The sequence below is a fragment of the Rattus norvegicus genome, chromosome X (genome assembly GCF_021556685.1).
Source record: "Rattus norvegicus strain SHRSP/BbbUtx chromosome X, alternate assembly SHRSP_T2T, whole genome shotgun sequence".
Lineage (NCBI taxonomy): Eukaryota > Metazoa > Chordata > Mammalia > Rodentia > Muridae > Rattus > Rattus norvegicus.
The window spans coordinates 161,790,787-161,815,009 of NC_141554.1; positions in this window are offsets into that span (position 1 = coordinate 161,790,787).

The window sequence follows — 24,223 nt, forward strand, 5'->3', positions numbered from 1 at the left end:
TATGTGTCTATGACATGGACAGCGCTAAAGAGTGAACTTCTCAGCTCTGTAATATGTTTTAACGTGGGAAGCACCAGCCACTCAGCTTGCCAGCCCAATTTTTTGTCTATGACATGGACAGCGCTACCCACTGAACTTCCCAACTCTGTAATTTGTTTTAAACGCGGGAAGTCCCAGCCACTGAGCTTCCCACCACAGTTTTTTGTCCATGACGTGGACAGCGCTACCCACTGAACTTCCCAGCCCTGTTCTTTGTTTTTAACTTGGGAAGAGGTGCCCACCCAGCTTCCCAGCCCAATTTTGTCTCTATGATATGGACAGCACTACCACTGAACTTCCCAGCCCTGTTCTTTCTCTTTAAGGCGGGAAGAGCTGCCCACTCAGCTTCCCAGCCCACGTTTGTGTCAATGACCTGGATAGCGCTACCCACTGAACTTCCCAGCCCTGTTCTTTCTTTTTAAGGCGGGAAGAGCTGCCCACCCAGCTTCACAGCCCAATTTTGTGTCTTAAACGTGGACAGTGCTACCCACTGAACTTCCCAGCCCAGTTCTTTCTTTTTAACGCGGGAAGCGCCAGCCACTCACCTTTCAGCCTCAATTTTGTGTCTATGACGACCACAGAGCTACCCACTGAACTTCCCAGCCCTGTTCTTTGTTTTTAACCCGGGAAGTGTCCGCCACTCAGCTTCCCAGCCCAATTTTGTGTCTATGACGTGGACAGACATTCCCACTGAACTTCCCACCCCTGCTCTTCGTTTTTAACCGGGAAGTGCCAGCCTCTCAGCTTCCCATTTAGGTCTTTGACTTGGACAGCGCCATCCACTGAACCCCACAGCCCCCTTCGTTGTTTTAACACTGGAAGCGTCAGCCACTCACCTTTCAGGCTCAATTTTGTGTCAATGACGTCGACAGAGCTACCCACTGAACTGTCCAGCCCTGTTCTTTGTTTCTAACACGGAAAGTGCCCGCCACTGAGCTTCCCAGCCCCATTTTGTGTCTATGACATGTACAGCGCAACCTACTGAACTCCACAGCCCCCTTCGTAGTTTTTAACACTGGAAGCGACAGCCACTCAGCTTCCCAGCCCAATTTTGTGTCTTAAACGTGGACAGTGCTACCCACTGAACTTCCCAGCCCAGTTCTTTCTTTTTAACGCAGGAAGCGCCAGCCACTCAGCTTCCCAGCCCAATTTTGTGTCTATGACCGGGACAGCGCAAACCATTGAACTTCCCAGCCCCATTCTTTGTTTTTAAAAGGTGAACCGGCAACCATTCAGCTTCCCAGCCCACTTTTGTTTCAATGACTTGGACAGCGCTACCCACTTAACTTCCCAGCCCTGCATTTTTTTTCCAAGCGGGAAGTGCCATCCACTCAGCTTCCCAGCCCACTTTTGTGGCAATGACGTGGACAGCGCTACCCACTGAACTTCCCAGCCCTGTTCTTTCTTTTTGACCCGTAAGCCTCAGCCACTCACCTTTCAGGCTCAATTTTGTGTCAATGACGTCGACAGAGCTACCCACTGAACTGTCCATCCCTCTTCTTTATTTCTAACACGGAAAGTGCCCGCCACTGAGCTTCCCAGCCCCATTTTGTGTCTATGACATGTACAGCGCAACCTACTGAACTCCACAGCCGCCTTCGTAGTTTTTAACACTGGAAGCGACAGCCACTCAGCTTCCCACCCAATTTTGTGTCTATGACCTGGACAGCGCTACCCACTGAACTTCCCAGCCCTGCAGTTTGTTTTTAACGCGGGAAGTGTCAGCCACTCAGCTTCCCAGCCCACTTTTGTGTCAATGACGTGGATAGCGCTACCCACTGAACTTCCCAGCCCTGTTCTTTGTTTTTATCCCGGAAAGTGCCAGCCACTCAGCTTCCCAGCCCAATTTTGTGGCTATGACATGGACAGTGCTACCCACTGAACATCCCAGCCCCTTTCTTTGTTTGTAACGGGGTAGCGCCACCCACCCACCGGCCCAGCTCCATTTTGTGTCTATGATGTGGACAGCGCTACCCACTGAACTTCCAAGCCCCTTTCTTTTTATTAATGCGGAGGCGACAGCCACTCATCTTCCCAGCCCAATTTTGTGTCTTTGACGTGGAGAGCGCTACCCCCTGAACTTCCCAGCCCTGTATTTTGTTTTTCATGCGGGAAGTACCAGCCACTCAGCTTCTCAGCCCACTTTTGTGTCAATGACGTGGACAGCGCTACAAACTGAACTTCCCAGCCCCGTTCATTGTTTTAAATGCGGGAAGTGCCAGCCACTCAGCTTCCCAGCCCAATTTTGTGTCTATGACATGGACAGCGCTACCCACTGAACTTCCCAGCCCTGTTCTTTTTTTTTTCGCCCGGGAAAAGCCAGCCACTCAGCATCCCAGCCCAATTATGTGTCTATGACATGGACAGCGCTAAAGAGTGAACTTCCCAGCTCTGTAATATGTTTTAACGTGGGAAGCACCAGCCACTCAGCTTGCCAGCCCAATTTTTTGTCTATGACGTGGACAGCGCTACCCACTGAACTTCCCAACTCTGTAATTTGTTTTAAACGCGGGAAGTCCCAGCCACTGAGCTTCCCAGCCCACTTTTGTGTCCATGACGTGGACAGCGCTACCCACTGAACTTCCCAGCCCTGTTCTTTGTTTTTAACTTGGGAAGAGGTGCCCACCCAGCTTCCCAGCCCAATTTTGTCTCTATGATATGGACAGCACTACCACTGAACTTCCCAGCCCTGTTCTTTCTCTTTAAGGCGGGAAGAGCTGCCCACTCAGCTTCCCAGCCCACGTTTGTGTCAATGACCTGGATAGCGCTACCCACTGAACTTCCCAGCCCTGTTCTTTCTTTTTAAGGCGGGAAGAGCTGCCCACCCAGCTTCACAGCCCAATTTTGTGTCTTAAACGTGGACAGTGCTACCCACTGAACTTCCCAGCCCAGTTCTTTCTTTTTAACGCGGGAAGCGCCAGCCACTCACCTTTCAGCCTCAATTTTGTGTCTATGACGACCACAGAGCTACCCACTGAACTTCCCAGCCCTGTTCTTTGTTTTTAACCCGGGAAGTGTCTGCCACTAAGCTTCCCAGCCCAATTTTGTGTCTATGCTGTGGACAGACATTCCCACTGAACTTCCCACCCCTGCTCTTCGTTTTTAACTGGGAAGTGCCAGCCTCTCAGCTTCCCATTTAGGTCTTTGACTTGGACAGCGCCATCCACTGAACCCCACAGCCCCCTTCGTTGTTTTAACACTGGAAGCGTCAGCCACTCACCTTTCAGGCTCAATTTTGTGTCAATGACGTCGACAGAGCTACCCACTGAACTGTCCAGCCCTGTTCTTTGTTTCTAACACGGAAAGTGCCCGCCACTGAGCTTCCCAGCCCCATTTTGTGTCTATGACATGTACAGCGCAACCTACTGAACTCCACAGCCCCCTTCGTAGTTTTTAACACTGGAAGCGACAGCCACTCAGCTTCCCAGCCCAATTTTGTGTCTTAAACGTGGACAGTGCTACCCACTGAACTTCCCAGCCCAGTTCTTTCTTTTTAACGCAGGAAGCGCCAGCCACTCAGCTTCCCAGCCCAATTTTGTGTCTATGACCGGGACAGCGCAAACCATTGAACTTCCCAGCCCCATTCTTTGTTTTTAAAAAGTGAACCGGCAACCATTCAGCTTCCCAGCCCACTTTTGTTTCAATGACTTGGACAGCGCTACCCACTTAACTTCCCAGCCCTGCATTTTTTTTCCAAGCGGGAAGTGCCATCCACTCAGCTTCCCAGCCCACTTTTGTGTCAATGACGTGGACAGCGCTACCCACTGAACTTCCCAGCCCTGTTCTTTCTTTTTGACCCGTAAGCCTCAGCCACTCACCTTTCAGGCTCAATTTTGTGTCAATGACGTCGACAGAGCTACCCACTGAACTGTCCATCCCTCTTCTTTATTTCTAACACGGAAAGTGCCCGCCACTGAGCTTCCCAGCCCCATTTTGTGTCTATGACATGTACAGCGCAACCTACTGAACTCCACAGCCGCCTTCGTAGTTTTTAACACTGGAAGCGACAGCCACTCAGCTTCCCACCCAATTTTGTGTCTATGACCTGGACAGCGCTACCCACTGAACTTCCCAGCCCTGCAGTTTGTTTTTAACGCGGGAAGTGTCAGCCACTCAGCTTCCCAGCCCACTTTTGTGTCAATGACGTGGATAGCGCTACCCACTGAACTTCCCAGCCCTGTTCTTTGTTTTTATCCCGGAAAGTGCCAGCCACTCAGCTTCCCAGCCCAATTTTGTGGCTATGACATGGACAGTGCTACCCACTGAACATCCCAGCCCCTTTCTTTGTTTGTAACGGGGTAGCGCCACCCACCCACCGGCCCAGCTCCATTTTGTGTCTATGATGTGGACAGCGCTACCCACTGAACTTCCAAGCCCCTTTCTTTTTATTAATGCGGAGGCGACAGCCACTCATCTTCCCAGCCCAATTTTGTGTCTTTGACGTGGAGAGCGCTACCCCCTGAACTTCCCAGCCCTGTATTTTGTTTTTCATGCGGGATGTACCAGCCACTCAGCTTCTCAGCCCACTTTTGTGTCAATGACGTGGACAGCGCTACAAACTGAACTTCCCAGCCCCGTTCATTGTTTTAAATGCGGGAAGTGCCAGCCACTCAGCTTCCCAGCCCAATTTTGTGTCTATGACATGGACAGCGCTACCCACTGAACTTCCCAGCCCTGTTCTTTTTTTTTTCGCCCGGGAAAAGCCAGCCACTCAGCATCCCAGCCCAATTATGTGTCTATGACATGGACAGCGCTAAAGAGTGAACTTCCCAGCTCTGTAATATGTTTTAACGTGGGAAGCACCAGCCACTCAGCTTGCCAGCCCAATTTTTTGTCTATGACATGGACAGCGCTACCCACTGAACTTCCCAACTCTGTAATTTGTTTTAAACGCGGGAAGTCCCAGCCACTGAGCTTCCCACCACACTTTTGTGTCCATGACGTGGACAGCGCTACCCACTGAACTTCCCAGCCCTGTTCTTTGTTTTTAACTTGGGAAGAGGTGCCCACCCAGCTTCCCAGCCCAATTTTGTCTCTATGATATGGACAGCACTACCACTGAACTTCCCAGCCCTGTTCTTTCTCTTTAAGGCGGGAAGAGCTGCCCACTCAGCTTCCCAGCCCACGTTTGTGTCAATGACCTGGATAGCGCTACCCACTGAACTTCCCAGCCCTGTTCTTTCTTTTTAAGGCGGGAAGAGCTGCCCACCCAGCTTCACAGCCCAATTTTGTGTCTTAAACGTGGACAGTGCTACCCACTGAACTTCCCAGCCCAGTTCTTTCTTTTTAACGCGGGAAGCGCCAGCCACTCACCTTTCAGCCTCAATTTTGTGTCTATGACGACCACAGAGCTACCCACTGAACTTCCCAGCCCTGTTCTTTGTTTTTAACCCGGGAAGTGTCCGCCACTCAGCTTCCCAGCCCAATTTTGTGTCTATGCTGTGGACAGACATTCCCACTGAACTTCCCACCCCTGCTCTTCGTTTTTAACCGGGAAGTGCCAGCCTCTCAGCTTCCCATTTAGGTCTTTGACTTGGACAGCGCCATCCACTGAACCCCACAGCCCCCTTCGTTGTTTTAACACTGGAAGCGTCAGCCACTCACCTTTCAGGCTCAATTTTGTGTCAATGACGTCGACAGAGCTACCCACTGAACTGTCCAGCCCTGTTCTTTGTTTCTAACACGGAAAGTGCCCGCCACTGAGCTTCCCAGCCCCATTTTGTGTCTATGACATGTACAGCGCAACCTACTGAACTCCACAGCCCCCTTCGTAGTTTTTAACACTGGAAGCGACAGCCACTCAGCTTCCCAGCCCAATTTTGTGTCTTAAACGTGGACAGTGCTACCCACTGAACTTCCCAGCCCAGTTCTTTCTTTTTAACGCAGGAAGCGCCAGCCACTCAGCTTCCCAGCCCAATTTTGTGTCTATGACCGGGACAGCGCAAACCATTGAACTTCCCAGCCCAGTTCTTTGTTTTTAAAAGGTGAACCGGCAACCATTCAGCTTCCCAGCCCACTTTTGTTTCAATGACTTGGACAGCGCTACCCACTTAACTTCCCAGCCCTGCATTTTTTTTCCAAGCGGGAAGTGCCATCCACTCAGCTTCCCAGCCCACTTTTGTGTCAATGACGTGGACAGCGCTACCCACTGAACTTCCCAGCCCCGTTCTTTCTTTTTGACCCGTAAGCCTCAGCCACTCACCTTTCAGGCTCAATTTTGGGTCAATGACGTCGACAGAGCTACCCACTGAACTGTCCATCCCTCTTCTTTATTTCTAACACGGAAAGTGCCCGCCACTGAGCTTCCCAGCCCCATTTTGTGTCTATGACATGTACAGCGCAACCTACTGAACTCCACAGCCGCCTTCGTAGTTTTTAACACTGGAAGCGACAGCCACTCAGCTTCCCACCCAATTTTGTGTCTATGACCTGGACAGCGCTACCCACTGAACTTCCCAGCCCTGCAGTTTGTTTTTAACGCGGGAAGTGTCAGCCACTCAGCTTCCCAGCCCACTTTTGTGTCAAAGACGTGGATAGCGCTACCCACTGAACTTCCCAGCCCTGTTCTTTGTTTTTATCCCGGAAAGTGCCAGCCACTCAGCTTCCCAGCCCAATTTTGTGGCTATGACATGGACAGTGCTACCCACTGAACATCCCAGCCCCTTTCTTTGTTTGTAACGGGGTAGCGCCACCCACCCACCGGCCCAGCTCCATTTTGTGTCTATGATGTGGACAGCGCTACCCACTGAACTTCCAAGCCCCTTTCTTTTTATTAATGCGGAGGCGACAGCCACTCATCTTCCCAGCCCAATTTTGTGTCTTTGACGTGGAGAGCGCTACCCCCTGAACTTCCCAGCCCTGTATTTTGTTTTTCATGCGGGAAGTACCAGCCACTCAGCTTCTCAGCCCACTTTTGTGTCAATGACGTGGACAGCGCTACAAACTGAACTTCCCAGCCCCGTTCATTGTTTTAAATGCGGGAAGTGCCAGCCACTCAGCTTCCCAGCCCAATTTTGTGTCTATGACATGGACAGCGCTACCCACTGAACTTCCCAGCCCTGTTCTTTTTTTTTTCGCCCGGGAAAAGCCAGCCACTCAGCATCCCAGCCCAATTATGTGTCTATGACATGGACAGCGCTAAAGAGTGAACTTCCCAGCTCTGTAATATGTTTTAACGTGGGAAGCACCAGCCACTCAGCTTGCCAGCCCAATTTTTTGTCTATGACGTGGACAGCGCTACCCACTGAACTTCCCAACTCTGTAATTTGTTTTAAACGCGGGAAGTCCCAGCCACTGAGCTTCCCAGCCCACTTTTGTGTCCATGACGTGGACAGCGCTACCCACTGAACTTCCCAGCCCTGTTCTTTGTTTTTAACTTGGGAAGAGGTGCCCACCCAGCTTCCCAGCCCAATTTTGTCTCTATGATATGGACAGCACTACCACTGAACTTCCCAGCCCTGTTCTTTCTCTTTAAGGCGGGAAGAGCTGCCCACTCAGCTTCCCAGCCCACGTTTGTGTCAATGACCTGGATAGCGCTACCCACTGAACTTCCCAGCCCTGTTCTTTCTTTTTAAGGCGGGAAGAGCTGCCCACCCAGCTTCACAGCCCAATTTTGTGTCTTAAACGTGGACAGTGCTACCCACTGAACTTCCCAGCCCAGTTCTTTCTTTTTAACGCGGGAAGCGCCAGCCACTCACCTTTCAGCCTCAATTTTGTGTCTATGACGACCACAGAGCTACCCACTGAACTTCCCAGCCCTGTTCTTTGTTTTTAACCCGGGAAGTGTCTGCCACTAAGCTTCCCAGCCCAATTTTGTGTCTATGCTGTGGACAGACATTCCCACTGAACTTCCCACCCCTGCTCTTCGTTTTTAACTGGGAAGTGCCAGCCTCTCAGCTTCCCATTTAGGTCTTTGACTTGGACAGCGCCATCCACTGAACCCCACAGCCCCCTTCGTTGTTTTAACACTGGAAGCGTCAGCCACTCACCTTTCAGGCTCAATTTTGTGTCAATGACGTCGACAGAGCTACCCACTGAACTGTCCAGCCCTGTTCTTTGTTTCTAACACGGAAAGTGCCCGCCACTGAGCTTCCCAGCCCCATTTTGTGTCTATGACATGTACAGCGCAACCTACTGAACTCCACAGCCCCCTTCGTAGTTTTTAACACTGGAAGCGACAGCCACTCAGCTTCCCAGCCCAATTTTGTGTCTTAAACGTGGACAGTGCTACCCACTGAACTTCCCAGCCCAGTTCTTTCTTTTTAACGCAGGAAGCGCCAGCCACTCAGCTTCCCAGCCCAATTTTGTGTCTATGACCGGGACAGCGCAAACCATTGAACTTCCCAGCCCCATTCTTTGTTTTTAAAAAGTGAACCGGCAACCATTCAGCTTCCCAGCCCACTTTTGTTTCAATGACTTGGACAGCGCTACCCACTTAACTTCCCAGCCCTGCATTTTTTTTCCAAGCGGGAAGTGCCATCCACTCAGCTTCCCAGCCCACTTTTGTGTCAATGACGTGGACAGCGCTACCCACTGAACTTCCCAGCCCTGTTCTTTCTTTTTGACCCGTAAGCCTCAGCCACTCACCTTTCAGGCTCAATTTTGTGTCAATGACGTCGACAGAGCTACCCACTGAACTGTCCATCCCTCTTCTTTATTTCTAACACGGAAAGTGCCCGCCACTGAGCTTCCCAGCCCCATTTTGTGTCTATGACATGTACAGCGCAACCTACTGAACTCCACAGCCGCCTTCGTAGTTTTTAACACTGGAAGCGACAGCCACTCAGCTTCCCACCCAATTTTGTGTCTATGACCTGGACAGCGCTACCCACTGAACTTCCCAGCCCTGCAGTTTGTTTTTAACGCGGGAAGTGTCAGCCACTCAGCTTCCCAGCCCACTTTTGTGTCAATGACGTGGATAGCGCTACCCACTGAACTTCCCAGCCCTGTTCTTTGTTTTTATCCCGGAAAGTGCCAGCCACTCAGCTTCCCAGCCCAATTTTGTGGCTATGACATGGACAGTGCTACCCACTGAACATCCCAGCCCCTTTCTTTGTTTGTAACGGGGTAGCGCCACCCACCCACCGGCCCAGCTCCATTTTGTGTCTATGATGTGGACAGCGCTACCCACTGAACTTCCAAGCCCCTTTCTTTTTATTAATGCGGAGGCGACAGCCACTCATCTTCCCAGCCCAATTTTGTGTCTTTGACGTGGAGAGCGCTACCCCCTGAACTTCCCAGCCCTGTATTTTGTTTTTCATGCGGGATGTACCAGCCACTCAGCTTCTCAGCCCACTTTTGTGTCAATGACGTGGACAGCGCTACAAACTGAACTTCCCAGCCCCGTTCATTGTTTTAAATGCGGGAAGTGCCAGCCACTCAGCTTCCCAGCCCAATTTTGTGTCTATGACATGGACAGCGCTACCCACTGAACTTCCCAGCCCTGTTCTTTTTTTTTTCGCCCGGGAAAAGCCAGCCACTCAGCATCCCAGCCCAATTATGTGTCTATGACATGGACAGCGCTAAAGAGTGAACTTCCCAGCTCTGTAATATGTTTTAACGTGGGAAGCACCAGCCACTCAGCTTGCCAGCCCAATTTTTTGTCTATGACATGGACAGCGCTACCCACTGAACTTCCCAACTCTGTAATTTGTTTTAAACGCGGGAAGTCCCAGCCACTGAGCTTCCCACCACACTTTTGTGTCCATGACGTGGACAGCGCTACCCACTGAACTTCCCAGCCCTGTTCTTTGTTTTTAACTTGGGAAGAGGTGCCCACCCAGCTTCCCAGCCCAATTTTGTCTCTATGATATGGACAGCACTACCACTGAACTTCCCAGCCCTGTTCTTTCTCTTTAAGGCGGGAAGAGCTGCCCACTCAGCTTCCCAGCCCACGTTTGTGTCAATGACCTGGATAGCGCTACCCACTGAACTTCCCAGCCCTGTTCTTTCTTTTTAAGGCGGGAAGAGCTGCCCACCCAGCTTCACAGCCCAATTTTGTGTCTTAAACGTGGACAGTGCTACCCACTGAACTTCCCAGCCCAGTTCTTTCTTTTTAACGCGGGAAGCGCCAGCCACTCACCTTTCAGCCTCAATTTTGTGTCTATGACGACCACAGAGCTACCCACTGAACTTCCCAGCCCTGTTCTTTGTTTTTAACCCGGGAAGTGTCCGCCACTCAGCTTCCCAGCCCAATTTTGTGTCTATGCTGTGGACAGACATTCCCACTGAACTTCCCACCCCTGCTCTTCGTTTTTAACTGGGAAGTGCCAGCCTCTCAGCTTCCCATTTAGGTCTTTGACTTGGACAGCGCCATCCACTGAACCCCACAGCCCCCTTCGTTGTTTTAACACTGGAAGCGTCAGCCACTCACCTTTCAGGCTCAATTTTGTGTCAATGACGTCGACAGAGCTACCCACTGAACTGTCCAGCCCTGTTCTTTGTTTCTAACACGGAAAGTGCCCGCCACTGAGCTTCCCAGCCCCATTTTGTGTCTATGACATGTACAGCGCAACCTACTGAACTCCACAGCCCCCTTCGTAGTTTTTAACACTGGAAGCGACAGCCACTCAGCTTCCCAGCCCAATTTTGTGTCTTAAACGTGGACAGTGCTACCCACTGAACTTCCCAGCCCAGTTCTTTCTTTTTAACGCAGGAAGCGCCAGCCACTCAGCTTCCCAGCCCAATTTTGTGTCTATGACCGGGACAGCGCAAACCATTGAACTTCCCAGCCCAGTTCTTTGTTTTTAAAAGGTGAACCGGCAACCATTCAGCTTCCCAGCCCACTTTTGTTTCAATGACTTGGACAGCGCTACCCACTTAACTTCCCAGCCCTGCATTTTTTTTCCAAGCGGGAAGTGCCATCCACTCAGCTTCCCAGCCCACTTTTGTGTCAATGACGTGGACAGCGCTACCCACTGAACTTCCCAGCCCCGTTCTTTCTTTTTGACCCGTAAGCCTCAGCCACTCACCTTTCAGGCTCAATTTTGGGTCAATGACGTCGACAGAGCTACCCACTGAACTGTCCATCCCTCTTCTTTATTTCTAACACGGAAAGTGCCCGCCACTGAGCTTCCCAGCCCCATTTTGTGTCTATGACATGTACAGCGCAACCTACTGAACTCCACAGCCGCCTTCGTAGTTTTTAACACTGGAAGCGACAGCCACTCAGCTTCCCACCCAATTTTGTGTCTATGACCTGGACAGCGCTACCCACTGAACTTCCCAGCCCTGCAGTTTGTTTTTAACGCGGGAAGTGTCAGCCACTCAGCTTCCCAGCCCACTTTTGTGTCAAAGACGTGGATAGCGCTACCCACTGAACTTCCCAGCCCTGTTCTTTGTTTTTATCCCGGAAAGTGCCAGCCAATCAGCTTTCCAGCGCAATTTTGTGGCTATGACATGGACAGTGAACCCACTGAACATCCCAGCCCCTTTCTTTGTTTGTAACGGGGTAGCGCCACCCACCCACCGGCCCAGCTCCATTTTGTGTCTATGATGTGGACAGCGCTACCCACTGAACTTCCAAGCCCCTTTCTTTTTATTAATGCGGGAGGCGACAGCCACTCATCTTCCCAGCCCAATTTTGTGTCTTTGACGTGGAGAGCGCTACCCCCTGAACTTCCCAGCCCTGTATTTTGTTTTTCATGCGGGAAGTACCAGCCACTCAGCTTCTCAGCCCACTTTTGTGTCAATGACGTGGACAGCGCTACAAACTGAACTTCCCAGCCCCGTTCATTGTTTTAAATGCGGGAAGTGCCAGCCACTCAGCTTCCCAGCCCAATTTTGTGTCTATGACATGGACAGCGCTACCCACTGAACTTCCCAGCCCTGTTCTTTTTTTTTTCGCCCGGGAAAAGCCAGCCACTCAGCATCCCAGCCCAATTATGTGTCTATGACATGGACAGCGCTAAAGAGTGAACTTCCCAGCTCTGTAATATGTTTTAACGTGGGAAGCACCAGCCACTCAACTTGCCAGCCCAATTTTTTGTCTATGACATGGACAGCGCTACCCACTGAACTTCCCAACTCTGTAATTTGTTTTAAACGCGGGAAGTCCCAGCCACTGAGCTTCCCACCACAGTTTTTTGTCCATGACGTGGACAGCGCTACCCACTGAACTTCCCAGCCCTGTTCTTTGTTTTTAACTTGGGAAGAGGTGCCCACCCAGCTTCCCAGCCCAATTTTGTCTCTATGATATGGACAGCACTACCACTGAACTTCCCAGCCCTGTTCTTTCTCTTTAAGGCGGGAAGAGCTGCCCACTCAGCTTCCCAGCCCACGTTTGTGTCAATGACCTGGATAGCGCTACCCACTGAACTTCCCAGCCCTGTTCTTTCTTTTTAAGGCGGGAAGAGCTGCCCACCCAGCTTCACAGCCCAATTTTGTGTCTTAAACGTGGACAGTGCTACCCACTGAACTTCCCAGCCCAGTTCTTTCTTTTTAACACGGGAAGCGCCAGCCACTCACCTTTCAGCCTCAATTTTGTGTCTATGACGACCACAGAGCTACCCACTGAACTTCCCAGCCCTGTTCTTTGTTTTTAACCCGGGAAGTGTCCGCCACTCAGCTTCCCAGCCCAATTTTGTGTCTATGCTGTGGACAGACATTCCCACTGAACTTCCCACCCCTGCTCTTCGTTTTTAACCGGGAAGTGCCAGCCTCTCAGCTTCCCATTTAGGTCTTTGACTTGGACAGCGCCATCCACTGAACCCCACAGCCCCCTTCGTTGTTTTAACACTGGAAGCGTCAGCCACTCACCTTTCAGGCTCAATTTTGTGTCAATGACGTCGACAGAGCTACCCACTGAACTGTCCAGCCCTGTTCTTTGTTTCTAACACGGAAAGTGCCCGCCACTGAGCTTCCCAGCCCCATTTTGTGTCTATGACATGTACAGCGCAACCTACTGAACTCCACAGCCCCCTTCGTAGTTTTTAACACTGGAAGCGACAGCCACTCAGCTTCCCAGCCCAATTTTGTGTCTTAAACGTGGACAGTGCTACCCACTGAACTTCCCAGCCCAGTTCTTTCTTTTTAACGCAGGAAGCGCCAGCCACTCAGCTTCCCAGCCCAATTTTGTGTCTATGACCGGGACAGCGCAAACCATTGAACTTCCCAGCCCAGTTCTTTGTTTTTAAAAGGTGAACCGGCAACCATTCAGCTTCCCAGCCCACTTTTGTTTCAATGACTTGGACAGCGCTACCCACTTAACTTCCCAGCCCTGCATTTTTTTTCCAAGCGGGAAGTGCCATCCACTCAGCTTCCCAGCCCACTTTTGTGTCAATGACGTGGACAGCGCTACCCACTGAACTTCCCAGCCCCGTTCTTTCTTTTTGACCCGTAAGCCTCAGCCACTCACCTTTCAGGCTCAATTTTGTGTCAATGACGTCGACAGAGCTACCCACTGAACTGTCCATCCCTCTTCTTTATTTCTAACACGGAAAGTGCCCGCCACTGAGCTTCCCAGCCCCATTTTGTGTCTATGACATGTACAGCGCAACCTACTGAACTCCACAGCCGCCTTCGTAGTTTTTAACACTGGAAGCGACAGCCACTCAGCTTCCCACCCAATTTTGTGTCTATGACCTGGACAGCGCTACCCACTGAACTTCCCAGCCCTGCAGTTTGTTTTTAACGCGGGAAGTGTCAGCCACTCAGCTTCCCAGCCCACTTTTGTGTCAAAGACGTGGATAGCGCTACCCACTGAACTTCCCAGCCCTGTTCTTTGTTTTTATCCCGGAAAGTGCCAGCCAATCAGCTTTCCAGCGCAATTTTGTGGCTATGACATGGACAGTGAACCCACTGAACATCCCAGCCCCTTTCTTTGTTTGTAACGGGGTAGCGCCACCCACCCACCGGCCCAGCTCCATTTTGTGTCTATGATGTGGACAGCGCTACCCACTGAACTTCCAAGCCCCTTTCTTTTTATTAATGCGGGAGGCGACAGCCACTCATCTTCCCAGCCCAATTTTGTGTCTTTGACGTGGAGAGCGCTACCCCCTGAACTTCCCAGCCCTGTATTTTGTTTTTCATGCGGGAAGTACCAGCCACTCAGCTTCTCAGCCCACTTTTGTGTCAATGACGTGGACAGCGCTACAAACTGAACTTCCCAGCCCCGTTCATTGTTTTAAATGCGGGAAGTGCCAGCCACTCAGCTTCCCAGCCCAATTTTGTGTCTATGACATGGACAGCGCTACCCACTGAACTTCCCAGCCCTGTTCTTTTTTTTTTCGCCCGGGAAAAGCCAGCCACTCAGCATCCCAGCCCAATTATGTGTCTATGACATGGACAGCGCTAAAGAGTGAACTTCCCAGCTCTGTAATATGTTTTAACGTGGGAAGCACCAGCCACTCAACTTGCCAGCCCAATTTTTTGTCTATGACATGGACAGCGCTACCCACTGAACTTCCCAACTCTGTAATTTGTTTTAAACGCGGGAAGTCCCAGCCACTGAGCTTCCCACCACAGTTTTTTGTCCATGACGTGGACAGCGCTACCCACTGAACTTCCCAGCCCTGTTCTTTGTTTTTAACTTGGGAAGAGGTGCCCACCCAGCTTCCCAGCCCAATTTTGTCTCTATGATATGGACAGCACTACCACTGAACTTCCCAGCCCTGTTCTTTCTCTTTAAGGCGGGAAGAGCTGCCCACTCAGCTTCCCAGCCCACGTTTGTGTCAATGACCTGGATAGCGCTACCCACTGAACTTCCCAGCCCTGTTCTTTCTTTTTAAGGCGGGAAGAGCTGCCCACCCAGCTTCACAGCCCAATTTTGTGTCTTAAACGTGGACAGTGCTACCCACTGAACTTCCCAGCCCAGTTCTTTCTTTTTAACACGGGAAGCGCCAGCCACTCACCTTTCAGCCTCAATTTTGTGTCTATGACGACCACAGAGCTACCCACTGAACTTCCCAGCCCTGTTCTTTGTTTTTAACCCGGGAAGTGTCCGCCACTCAGCTTCCCAGCCCAATTTTGTGTCTATGCTGTGGACAGACATTCCCACTGAACTTCCCACCCCTGCTCTTCGTTTTTAACCGGGAAGTGCCAGCCTCTCAGCTTCCCATTTAGGTCTTTGACTTGGACAGCGCCATCCACTGAACCCCACAGCCCCCTTCGTTGTTTTAACACTGGAAGCGTCAGCCACTCACCTTTCAGGCTCAATTTTGTGTCAATGACGTCGACAGAGCTACCCACTGAACTGTCCAGCCCTGTTCTTTGTTTCTAACACGGAAAGTGCCCGCCACTGAGCTTCCCAGCCCCATTTTGTGTCTATGACATGTACAGCGCAACCTACTGAACTCCACAGCCCCCTTCGTAGTTTTTAACACTGGAAGCGACAGCCACTCAGCTTCCCAGCCCAATTTTGTGTCTTAAACGTGGACAGTGCTACCCACTGAACTTCCCAGCCCAGTTCTTTCTTTTTAACGCAGGAAGCGCCAGCCACTCAGCTTCCCAGCCCAATTTTGTGTCTATGACCGGGACAGCGCAAACCATTGAACTTCCCAGCCCAGTTCTTTGTTTTTAAAAGGTGAACCGGCAACCATTCAGCTTCCCAGCCCACTTTTGTTTCAATGACTTGGACAGCGCTACCCACTTAACTTCCCAGCCCTGCATTTTTTTTCCAAGCGGGAAGTGCCATCCACTCAGCTTCCCAGCCCACTTTTGTGTCAATGACGTGGACAGCGCTACCCACTGAACTTCCCAGCCCCGTTCTTTCTTTTTGACCCGTAAGCCTCAGCCACTCACCTTTCAGGCTCAATTTTGTGTCAATGACGTCGACAGAGCTACCCACTGAACTGTCCATCCCTCTTCTTTATTTCTAACACGGAAAGTGCCCGCCACTGAGCTTCCCAGCCCCATTTTGTGTCTATGACATGTACAGCGCAACCTACTGAACTCCACAGCCGCCTTCGTAGTTTTTAACACTGGAAGCGACAGCCACTCAGCTTCCCACCCAATTTTGTGTCTATGACCTGGACAGCGCTACCCACTGAACTTCCCAGCCCTGCAGTTTGTTTTTAACGCGGGAAGTGTCAGCCACTCAGCTTCCCAGCCCACTTTTGTGTCAAAGACGTGGATAGCGCTACCCACTGAACTTCCCAGCCCTGTTCTTTGTTTTTATCCCGGAAAGTGCCAGCCAATCAGCTTTCCAGCGCAATTTTGTGGCTATGACATGGACAGTGAACCCACTGAACATCCCAGCCCCTTTCTTTGTTTGTAACAGGGTAGCGCCACCCACCCACCGGCCCAGCTCCATTTTGTGTCTATGATGTGGACAGCGCTACCCACTGAACTTCCAAGCCCCTTTCTTTTTATTAATGCGGGAGGCGACAGCCACTCATCTTCCCAGCCCAATTTTGTGTCTTTGACGTGGAGAGCGCTACCCCCTGAACTTCCCAGCCCTGTATTTTGTTTTTCATGCGGGAAGTACCAGCCACTCAGCTTCTCAGCCCACTTTTGTGTCAATGACGTGGACAGCGCTACAAACTGAACTTCCCAGCCCCGTTCATTGTTTTAAATGCGGGAAGTGCCAGCCACTCAGCTTCCCAGCCCAATTTTGTGTCTATGACATGGACAGCGCTACCCACTGAACTTCCCAGCCCTGTTCTTTTTTTTTTCGCCCGGGAAAAGCCAGCCACTCAGCATCCCAGCCCAATTATGTGTCTATGACATGGACAGTGCTAAAGAGTGAACTTCCCAGCTCTGTAAGATGTTTTAACGTGGGAAGCACCAGCCACTCAGCTTGCCAGCCCAATTTTTTGTCTATGACATGGACAGCGCTACCCACTGAACTTCCCAACTCTGTAATTTGTTTTAAACGCGGGAAGTCCCAGCCACTGAGCTTCCCACCACAGTTTTTTGTCCATGACGTGGACAGCGCTACCCACTGAACTTCCCAGCCCTGTTCTTTGTTTTTAACTTGGGAAGAGGTGCCCACCCAGCTTCCCAGCCCAATTTTGTCTCTATGATATGGACAGCACTACCACTGAACTTCCCAGCCCTGTTCTTTCTCTTTAAGGCGGGAAGAGCTGCCCACTCAGCTTCCCAGCCCACGTTTGTGTCAATGACCTGGATAGCGCTACCCACTGAACTTCCCAGCCCTGTTCTTTCTTTTTAAGGCGGGAAGAGCTGCCCACCCAGCTTCACAGCCCAATTTTGTGTCTTAAACGTGGACAGTGCTACCCACTGAACTTCCCAGCCCAGTTCTTTCTTTTTAACGCGGGAAGCGCCAGCCACTCACCTTTCAGGCTCAATTTTGTGTCTATGACGACCACAGAGCTACCCACTGAACTTCCCAGCCCTGTTCTTTGTTTTTAACCCGGGAAGTGTCCGCCACTCAGCTTCCCAGCCCAATTTTGTGTCTATGCTGTGGACAGACATTCCCACTGAACTTCCCACCCCTGCTCTTCGTTTTTAACTGGGAAGTGCCAGCCTCTCAGCTTCCCATTTAGGTCTTTGACTTGGACAGCGCCATCCACTGAACCCCACAGCCCCCTTCGTTGTTTTAACACTGGAAGCGTCAGCCACTCACCTTTCAGGCTCAATTTTGTGTCAATGACGTCGACAGAGCTACCCACTGAACTGTCCAGCCCTGTTCTTTGTTTCTAACACGGAAAGTGCCCGCCACTGAGCTTCCCAGCCCCATTTTGTGTCTATGACATGTACAGCGCAACCTACTGAACTCCACAGCCCCCTTCGTAGTTTTTAACACTGGAAGCGACAGCCACTCAGCTTCCCAGCCCAATTTTGTGTCTATGACCGGGACAGCGCAAACCATTGAACTTCCCAGCCCCGTTCTTTGTTTTTAAAAGGTGAACCGGCAACCATTCAGCTTCCCAGCCCACTTTTGTTTCAATGACTTGGACAGCGCTACCCACTTAACTTCCCAGCCCTGCATTTTTTTTCCAAGCGGGAAGTGCCATCCACTCAGCTTCCCAGCTCACTTCTGTGTCAATGACGTGGACAGCGCTACCCACTGAACTCCCCAGCCCTGTTCTTTCTTTTTGACGCGGGAAGCCTCAGCCACTCACCTTTCAGGCTCAATTTTGTGTCAATGACGTCGACAGAGCTACCCACTGACCTGTCCATCCCTGTTCTTTATTTCTAACACGGAAAGTGCCCGCCACTGAGCTTCCCAGCCCCATTTTGTGTCTATGACATGTACAGCGCAACCTACTGAACTCCACAGCCGCCTTCGTAGTTTTTAACACTGGAAGCGACAGCCAATCAGCTTCCCAGCCCAATTTTGTATCTATGACGTGGACCGCGCTACCCACTGAACTTCCCAGCCCCGTTCTTTGTGTTTAACTTGGGAAGAGCTGCGCTCCCAGCTTTCCAGCGCACTTTTGTGTCTATGACATGGACAGCGCTACCCACTGAACTTCCCAGCCCTGTTTTTTGTTTTTAACCCGGGAAGTGCCAGCCACTCACCTTCCCAGCCCAATTTTGTGTCTATGACCTGGACTGCGCTACCCACTGAACTTCCCAGCAGAGTTCTCTGGTTTTAACGCGGGAAGGGCCACTGACCCTGCATCCCAGCCCAATTTTGTGTCGATGATATGGACAGTGCTACCCACTGAACTTCCCAGCCCCTTTCTTTGTTTTTAACGGGGTAAGCGCCACCCACCCAGCTGCCCAGCTCCATTTTGTGTCTATGACGGGGACAGCGCTACCCACTGAACTTCCCAGCCATGCATTTTGTTTTTCACGCGGGAAGGGCCAGCCACTCAGCTTCCCAGCACACTTTTGTGTCTCTGACGTGGACAGCGCTACGAACTGAACTTCCCAGCCCCGTTCTATATTTTTTTAACGGGGGATGCGCCAGCCACTCACCTTTCACGCTCAATTTTGTGTCTATGACGTCGACAGGGCTACCCACTGAACTTCCCAGCCCTGTTCTTTCTTTTTAAGGCGGGAAGAACTGCCCACCTAGCTTCTCAGCCCAATTTTCTGTCTATGACCTGGACAGTGCTACCCACTGAACTTCCCAGCCCAGTTCTTTCTTTTTAACGCAGGAAGCGCCAGCCACTCACCTTCCCAGGTCAATTTTGTGGCTATGAAGTCGACAAAGCTACCCACTGAACTTCCCAGCCCTGTTCTTTGTTTTTATCCCAGGAAGCGACAGCCACTCAGCTTCCCAGCCAAATTTTGTGTCTATGACCCGGACAGCGCTACCCACTGAACTTCCCAGCCCTGCATTTTTTTTTTCAAGCGGGAAGGGCCATCCACTCAGCTTCCCAGCCCACGTTTGTGTCAATGACGTGGATAGCGCTACCCACTGAAATTCCCAGCCCTGTTCTTTTTTTTTTCAGGCGGGAAGAGTTGTCCACCCACCTTCCCAGCCCAATTTTGTGTCTATGACCTGGACCGCGCTACCCACTGAACTTCCCAGCCCCGTTCTTTGTTTTTAACTTGGAAAGAGCTGCCCACCCAGCTTCCCAGCGCACTTTTGTGTCCATGACATGGACAGCGCTACCCACTGAAGTTCCCAGCCCTGTTCTTTGTTTTTAACCCGGGAAGTGCCCGCCACTCACCTTTCCAGCCCAATTTTGTGTCTATGACCTGGACCACGCTAAACACTGAACTTCCCAGCAGAGTTCTCTGTTTTTAAGGCGGGAAGGGCCACTGACCCTGCATCCCAGCCCAATTTTGTGTCGATGATATGGACAGTGCTACCCACTGAACTTCCCAGCCCCTCTCTTTGTTTTTAACGGGATAAGCGCCACCCACCCAGCTGCCAGCTCCATTTTGTGTCTATCACGGGGACAGCGTTACCCACTGAACTTCCCAGCCATGCATTTTGTTTTTCACGCGGGAAGGGCCAGCCACTCAGCTTCCCAGCACACTTTTGTGTCTGTGACGTGAACAGCGCTACGAACTGAACTTCCCAGCCCCGTTCTATATTTTTTTAATGGGGGAAGCGCCAGCCACTCACCTTTCAGGCTCAATTTTGTGTCTATGACGTCGACAGGGCTACCCACTGATCTTCCCAGCCCTGTTCTTAGTTTTTAACCCAGGTAGTGCCACCCATTCATCTTCCCAGCCCAATTTTGTGTCTTTGACGTGGAGAGCGCTACCCCCTGAACTTCCCAGCCCTGTATTTTGTTTTTCATGCGGGAAGTACCAGCCACTCAGCTTCTCAGCCCACTTTTGTGTCAATGACGTGGACAGCGCTACAAACTGAACTTCCCAGCCCCGTTTATTGTTTTAAATGCGGGAAGTGCCAGCCACTCAGCTTCCCAGCCCAATTTTGTGTCTATGACATGGACAGTGCTACCCACTGAACTTCCCAGCCCTGTTCTTTTTTTTTTCGCCCGGGAAAAGCCAGCCACTCAGCATCCCAGCCCAATTATGTGTCTATGACATGGACAGCGCTAAAAAGTGAACTTCCCAGCTCTGTAAGATGTTTTAACGTGGGAAGCACCAGCCACTCACCTTGCCAGCCCAGTTTTTGGTCTATGACGTCGACAGCGCTACCCACTGAACTTCACAACTCTGTAATTTGTTTTAAACGCGGGAAGTCCCACCCTCTGAGCTTCCCAGCACACTTTTGTGTCCATGACGTGGACTGCGCTACCCAATGAACTTCCCAGCCCAGTTCTTTCTTTTTAACGTGGGAAGCGCCAGCCACTCACCTTTCAGGCTCAATTTTGTGTCTATGACGACCACAGAGCTACCCACTGAACTTCCCAGCCCTGTTCTTTGTTTTTAACCCGGGAAGTGCCAGCCACTCTGCTTCACTGCCCCATTTTGTGTTTATGACATGTACAGCGCAACCCAATGAACTCCACAGCCCCCTTCGTTGTTTTTAACACTGGAAGCCACAGCCACTCAGCTTCCCAGCCCAATTTTGTGTCTATGACCTGGACCGCGCTACCCACTGAACCTCCCAGCCCCGTTCTTTGTTTTTAACTTGGGAAGAGCTGCCCACCCAGCGTCCCAGCACACATTTGTGTCAATGACGTGGACAGCGCTACCCACTGAACTTCCCAGCCCTGTTCTTTCTTTTTGACGCGGGAAGCCTCAGCCACTCACCTTTCAGGCTCAATTTTGTGTCAGTGACGTCGACAGCGCTACCCACTGAACTTCACAGCCCCATTCTTTGTTTTTAACTTGGGAAGAGCTGCGCACCCAGCTTCCCAGCGCACTTTTGTGTCTATGACATGGACAGCGCTACCCACTGAACTTCCCAGCCCTGTTTTTTGTTTTTAACCCGGGAAGTGCCAGCCACTCACCTTCCCAGCCCAATTTTGTGTCTATGACCTGGACCGCGCTACCCACTGAACTTCCCAGCAGAGTTCTCTGTTTTTAACGCGGGTAGGGCCACTGACCATACATCCCAGCCCAATTTTGTGTCGATGATATGGACAGTGCTACCCACTGAACTTCCCAGCCCCTCTCTCTGTTTTTAACGGGGGGGAAGCGCCACCCACCCAGTGCACGAGCTCCATTTTTTGTCTATTATGTGGACAGTGCTACCCACTGAACTTCCCAGCCCCTCTCTCTGTTTTTATCGGGGGGGAAGTGCCACCCACCCAGTGGACGAGCTCCATTTTGTGTCTATTATGTGGACAGGGCTACCCAGTGAACTTCCCAGCCCCTTTCTTTGTTTTTAACGGGGTAAGCGCCACCCACCCAGCTGCCCAGTTCCATTTTGTGTCTCTGACGTGGACAGCGCTACGAACTGAACTTCCCAGCCCCGTTCTCTACTTTTTTAACGGGGGAAGGGCCAGCCACTCACCTTTCAGGCTCAATTTTGTGTCTATGACGTCGACAGGGCTACCCACTGAACTTCCCAGCCCTGTTCTTAGTTTTTACCCCTGAAGTGCCAGCCACTCAGCTTCCCAGCCCCATTTTGTGTCTATGACATGTACAGCGCAACCTACTGAACTCCACAGCCCCCTTCGTAGTTTTTAACACTGGAAGCGACAGCCATTCAGCTTCCCACCCAATTTTGTGTCTATGACCTGGACAGCGCTACCCACTGAACTTCCCAGCTCTGCAGTTTGTTTTCAACTCGAGGAAGTGTCAGCCACTCAGCTTCCCAGCCCACTTTTGTGTCAATGACGTGGATAGCGCTACCCCCTGAACTTCCCAGCCCTGTTCTTTGTTTTTAACTTGGGAAGAGGTGCCCACCCAGCTTCCCAGCCCAATTTTGTCTCTATGATATGGACAGCGCTACCACTGAACTTCCCAGCCCTGTTCTTTCTCTTTAAGGCGGAAAGAGCTGCCCACTCAGCTTCCCAGCCCACGTTTGTGTCAATGACGTGGATAGCGATACCCACTGAACTTCCCAGCCCCGTTCTTTCTTTTTAAGGCGGGAAGAGCTGCCCACCCAGCTTCACAGCCCAATTTTCTGTCTTAAACGTGGACAGTGCTACCCACTGAACTTCCCAGCCCAGTTCTTTCTTTTTAACCTGGGAAGCTCCAGCCACTCACCTTTCAGGCTCAATTTTGTGTCTATGACGTCGACAGAGCTACCCACTGAACTTCCCAGCCCTGTTCTTTGTTTTTAACCCAGGAAGTGCCAGCCACTCAGCTTCCCAGCCCCATTTTGTGTCTATGACGTGGACAGCACAACCCACTGAACTTCCCAGCTCTTCGTTGTTTTTGACTCGGGAAGCGACAGCCACTCAGCTTCCCAGTCCATTTTGGTGTCTATCATGTGGACAGCACTACCCTTAGAACTTCCCAGCCCCGTTAGTTATTTTCAACCCGGGAAGCGCCACCCACACAGCTGACCAGCTCCATTTTGTGGCTATGATGTGGACAGCGCAACCCACTGTACTTCCCAGTCCTGTTCGTTGTTTTTAACGGGGGAAGCGCCACCCATCCAGCCGCCCAGCTCCATTTTGTGTCAATTACATGGACAGTGCTACCCACTGAACTTCCCAGCCCCGTTCTTTGCTTTTATCGCATGAAGCGAAAGCCATTCAGCTTCCCAGTCCATTTTGATGTCTATCATGTGGACAGCACTACCCTTAGAACTTCCCAGCCCTGTTAGTTATTTTCAACCCGGAAAGTGCCACCCACCAAGCTGACAAGCCCCATTTTGTGTCTATGACGTAGACAGCGCTACCCACTGAACTTCCCAGCTTCGTTCTCTCTTTTTAACGCTGGAAGCGCCACCGACCCTGCATCCCAGCCCAATTTTGTGTCTATGACGTGGACAGTGCTACCCACTGAACTTCCCAGCCCCTTTAATTGTTTTTAACGAGGGAAGCGCCACCCATTCAGCTGCCCAGCTCCATTTTCTGTCTATGACGTGGGCAGCGCTACTCACTGAACTTCCCAGCCCTGTTCTTTTTTAATTTGGGAAGCGACAGCAACTCATCTTTCCAGCCCATTTTTGTGTCTGTGACATGGACAGCGCAAACCGTTGAACTTCCCAGCCCCACCTATTCTTTGTTTTTAAAAGGTGAACCGGCAACCACTCAGCTTCCCAGCCCACTTTTGTGTCAATGACGTGGACAGCGCTACCCACTGAACTTCCCAGCCCTGTTCTTTCTTTTTGACCCGTAAGCCTCAGCCACTCACCTTTCAGGCTCAATTTTGTGTCAATGACGTCGACAGAGCTACCCACTGAACTGTCCATCCCTCTTCTTTATTTCTAACACGGAAAGTGCGCGCCACTGAGCTTCCCAGCCCCATTTTGTGTCTATGACATGTACAGAGCAACCTACTGAACTCCACAGCCGCCTTCGTAGTTTTTAACACTGGAAGCGACAGCCACTCAGCTTCCCACCCAATTTTGTGTCTATGACCTGGACAGCGCTACCCACTGAACTTCCCAGCCCTGCAGTTTGTTTTTAACGCGGGAAGTGTCAGCCACTCAGCTTCCCAGCCCACTTTTGTGTCAATACGTGGATAGCGCTACCCACTGAACTTCCCAGCCCTGTTCTTTGTTTTTATCCCGGAAAGTGCCAGCCACTCAGCTTCCCAGACCAATTTTGTGGCTATGACATGGACAGCGCTACCCACTGAACATCCCAGCCCCTTTCTTTGTTTGTAACGGGGTAGCGCCACCCACCCACCGGCCCAGCTCCATTTTGTGTCTATGATGTGGACAGCGCTACCCACTGAACTTCCAAGCCCCTTTCTTTTTATTAATGCGGGAGGCGACAGCCACTCATCTTCCCAGCCCAATTTTGTGTCTTTGACGTGGAGAGCGCTACCCCCTGAACTTCCCAGC